This window comes from Antechinus flavipes, chromosome 1, assembly GCF_016432865.1.
Source record: "Antechinus flavipes isolate AdamAnt ecotype Samford, QLD, Australia chromosome 1, AdamAnt_v2, whole genome shotgun sequence".
NCBI classification, from domain to species: Eukaryota; Metazoa; Chordata; class Mammalia; order Dasyuromorphia; family Dasyuridae; genus Antechinus; species Antechinus flavipes.
The window spans coordinates 234,868,476-234,873,634 of NC_067398.1; positions in this window are offsets into that span (position 1 = coordinate 234,868,476).

Sequence of the window (5,159 nt, forward strand, 5' to 3'; positions counted from 1 at the left end):
TTAACCTTTTCTTTCACATAATTCCAAATTGTTTTTCAAAATGGCCAGGTCAAAGTATCACCAGCAATGAATTAGTATGTTTGTTTTACTGTATTCCTGCCAATATCACTTTTTCCATCCTTGGTCAAATTTATGAGCATGAGGTGATATTTTAGAATTATTTTAGTTTGTATTTTTGATTATTTGCAATTTAGGGAATTTTTAGAAATTATTTAATTTTCAATTTATGGAACAAAACAACCATTTCTATAACACAGAACAAAAAAAAAAAAATGCTTGCACATAAAGTCGCAAACCTATCCTGTAATTTTTTTATTCCAGCCAATATATAACAAAGCTATCAAGTAAATTTTTTTTCTTCTCTCTCCTCTCCTCCACCTCAGAGAAGTCTTCCATTAGGCATAAATAGGTATGAAAGGGATTATGTGGTTTCTCATAAAATCATTAACTAAGTTAGACTGAACCTACCATTTCGATTTTAATGTATGAAGTAAATTGATGGATTTGGGAAAGTGAAATTCTTTGTATAAATATCATGATAAAGAACTTAAAATAGTTTAAGTATTGTGATCAGCTAAGTTTAAGCAAACATTTGTAGTAAGTCAACCATTTAGGTTTGAGTAAGCATTGTAACAGACTGGAATGTAACAAATATTTTAACACTTTATAACACTTTAACCAGGGGTGAAATGGGAAACTGAGGCTTTCTCAGAATAATAACACTCAGCACCAAGGATCTGTTTAATCATAAGGCTCTGGGAAGAGGAACAAAGATTTGCTCTTCCAGCAGAAAACATTTAAGAGATAACTGCTTAGAGAAGAACCTGATTATTTAATGGCCTGGAGATATTCAAGAAGTCTACAAACTGGCTAATCTCTATTTATTGATTGAGAAAAACCTGAGGTAAACCAAGTCTCCTTAGTAATTTTAGAAACCTTTAACCCCTCTGACTTAATTATTAACCTTTGAAGCAGAACAGACCCCCTTTTTGAAATAGGGATTGCTTAACCAAGACCCTAATACACAAAAGCCCACCTATATTCCAAGGACAAATAAAGAATAAAAGTCGAGTTTGCCAATGATTTTAGGAGGATTAACAGGAGATAGGTGGGTGAATAGTTTCTATAAACTTTTTTTTTCTCTTGGCCATTTAAATCACCCCATAGGCACTATAAAATCAGCTTCCTCTCTCTGAAGAACTCAGTGAGCCGACTGCCCACTTCTAGCGAGATTTTAATAAAACTTCTAATCTTCACTTTGAGAAATCTCTGAGTAGTCATTTTGAGTCAGGGGTTGTGTTGCCATCCCACACAGGTATATGAATGTGTGTGTATGTGTGTGTATATATGTATATCATTAGACACACACACATACACATATATATATACCATTAGACACATACATACACACACATATAAAATTATTCTATACATCTATTTGTTGGTTTTATCTTTGGATGCAGATAGTGTCTTTCTTCATATGTCCTTTATTTCTTAAACATTCTTTAAACAATTTTACTATTACTATACATAGTACTCTCTTGGTTTTGCTCATTTTGTTTTTCTTTATTTCTTGCAAGTCTTTCCAGGCTTTCTTAGATCATTGAGTTCATCTTTCTTATATGACTGTAATATTCTATCACAATAATATCACAACTTGTTTACTCATTTCCCAATTGATGAGGATCCCTGCAATTTTGTTTTTTTGCCATTACAAAAGAGATTTGGGGAAATTTTTTCTTTTTTTCTGCTGAGGCAATTGGGGTTAAATGACTTGCTCAGGGTCACACAACTAGGAAGGGTTAAGTGTCTGAGGTCAGATTTGAACTCAGGTCCTCCTAACTTCTGGACAGGTGGACTACTCTATCCACTATGCCATCTAGCTTCCCCAATTTGGGGGAATTTTAAAAGGTAGTCATTGATAATTTGTGTTCCTTCTTTGGAGAACTGCTTTTTCATAACCTTTGGCCATTTATTTATTTGGGAATAATTGTTGATCTTACAGATTGGGTTAATTCCCCACAGATTTTGCATGCCAGACATTTATGAGATAATTTTATATACAATATTTTTCCAGTTCATATTTTTTCTATTCTTTCTACTTTTAATATATATTATTTTCATATTTTTTCTACTATTGCAGTAGCCTCTTAGAAGGTTCTCTGAATCCAAATTCTCCCTCTTTAATCTGTCTTTCATATTACTGCCACACTAACATTGGCTAAAGCACAGATCTGACCACATTACTCTACTTCTCAAGAAGCTTCTTAGTGCCTCTAGGAGCTTCTTAGTGCCTCTAGGATAAAATGTCTACTTATATTTTTCAGACTGTACATTATTCTTCTTCATGCATTCTATAGTCCAACCAAACTGGCATATTTAATGTTCTCATATGTGATATTTGAGTTGCTGTTTTCTCCAGGTCTTTTCACAGACCTTTTTGAGCTATGCCTAAATCAAACAACTTAGTGATTCAGGCTCAGGACTAGAACGCAATGAAACCCTTGTGGATCACAGAAACCAATAAAAATGCATTTACCTACAATAAGATTAAGAAAGGGCACAATTTACCAAAAACAAGTTGCTTCCCTTTACCTTCATTTTTGCCTCCTTTGTCAGAGCAAAATGCTATGTCAGAAAGACATGTAACAGGGCAGTGGAAATTCAACCAAACCCTCAGAAACACTAATTCTCCATTGAACTGGTTCTTTGTGCCTCAAGTGACAAGGAAATCACTCTAATGGTCAAGCGGTCAAGCCCTATACTTCTGAACCAATCAAATCCAAAGGTCAGCCTTCTTGTTTCCTTAAAAAGCAACCATGCCTATGTCAAACAAGTGGTCTTCCTACCTTATCCACATTTTAGCTAAGTCTCAAAAATCTTCGTTGTGATGTTCTTTCACTTAGTGACATCAGTGAGACAAGAAATGTAGTATAGGCAGTGATAAAAGAGAAACAATATAAATGAAAGAATAATTTTTTAAAAATCCAATCTAAAAGTCTTCAAACAAATAAAGCTCAGACAGTGGGACAGCAAACTACTGGGGACACTTTCATAGGAGATCTCAAATAAAAATTGATGAAGAGGAATAATACCAATAATAGCAGCACTAATGATATTTCCTCTACAGCTCTTCATCAAGGCTGGATGGAGGTTCCTGTCATTTTCATCCAATGACTCAGATTTCTACCAAATCACCTAAAGGGTTCTTTTTATTCTAAGTGAATTTACATTCTTTTTCTTCTCATCCTTATTATCATCATTACAGCTAGCATTTATAGAACTATGAAAAAACAATTTCACTTATCCCATATTGTTAGAAAGCAAAGCATCTTCTCCAACTCTCATCTCTTGGTCCCCAATCTCTTTATAAAAGGGACTTATCCAAATCACCCTGGGAGAACAGAGAAATGCTTAAAAAGCACTTCTTGAGCAAAACAAAAACCCAAGGTTCACTCAGGATTTGAAATAATGGAATAAGTCAGTTGAAATATCTAAAAGTTGTCCATTGTTACCAAGCAAATTTTTCTATAGGATAGAGCCAAGGAAATGCTCGAACAGAGAATCTTTCTTTCAATGCTTATGCTGATTTTTCATAGACAGAACTTCTGGAAAGGGAAAGGGCATTTAACCCTAGTAATTAAGGAGTATGCAGATGAAATTGATACTTCGAAACTCCATTCCATTTTTCAAAAAAGGTAGCTGCCTGACAATGATATGGGAAGTAGAAAATCCAGTAAATTATGTGATGGCAGTAAGTCCAATTCTGAACCAATTTTCTCAATGAAAATAAACCCTGATCATGGGCAATGCACAACAAAGAGGGAACCACAAATATATTGTCAACAACTATTCATTAAACACCAACTATGTGCCAGGTACTCTACTCAGTGCTCTGAATACAAAACAATTCTTGTTCTTAGGAAACTCACAGACTAATGGCAGAGACAAGTTGCAAATCCTTGAACAATCAAGATATATACAGGTTAAATAGAAATAATTTCAGAGAAAAAGCATTAAGATCAAAGAGGATTAGGAAAAGTTTCCAAGCAGAAGATGAAAACAAACTGAGATTTGGAGGAACCCAAGAGACAAAGATGAAGAGGAAGACTGCATTTCAAATGTGGAGAAGAGCCAGTGAATACGGCCAATATGGAGAAATGGAGTGTTATGTGTAAGGAACAGGTTAGCCAGAGTAACAATCATATAATATATGGAGGTAAGTAGAATGTAAGAAGACTGGAATGGTAAGAAGGGGACAGATTATAAAGGACTTTTAAAGCCAAACAGATGGTTTTATCTTGTCAAGATTTGGGTTTTAGGAAGATCAACTTGATAGCTGAGTGAAGCATATACTAGGACAAAGTTTCTTAAACTGTGGGTCTCAATCCTATGTAACATAATTGAATTGGGGGTCACGAATATGGGGGGGGCAAAAATTCCAAATGCAATGACCAAAAATTAACTCAAAATCAAAAGCACAATCTGATGTTTGTGGCAGCATTTACTTGTGTTGCATCACATGACTTCACTGCAGACTAGGTTCTGAAAACACAATATACACACTATGTACTGTGCATGCAAATTGATTACATCTTAGTTCAGAATTGAGATGGGATCATGTAAAAATTTCTTGGACAAAAGTGGTCATGAGTGGAAAAAATTTTAAGAAACCCTGCATTGGAGAAAACACTTGAAAGAGGGAAATCAACCAGCAAGCTATTGCATGCAATATCCTAGATATAAGGTGATGAAAGCAGGGTAGGGATATGAGAGCAATGAAGGTAGAATTGATGGGACTTTGCAACTGCTTAAGTATTGGGTAGGGGTTAAGAGTGAAGAGTGGAAAATTGCATTTAGGTTGTGACTTTTCTTTCCCCCCAGGATGATTCAGACAAGTACTTCTGAGAGAGGGTTTTAATGAGCAGGACCATTATACACTTCAGCAACAATACTATATGATGATCAATTCTAATGGACCTGGCCCTCTTCAACAATGAGATGAACCAAATCAGCTCCAATAGAGCAGTAATGAACTGAAGCACCTACACCCAGCGAAAGAACTCTGGGAGATGACTATGAACCACTATATAGAATTCCCATCCCTCTACCTTTGTCCACCTGTGTTTTTGATTTCCTTCACAGGCTAATGATACACT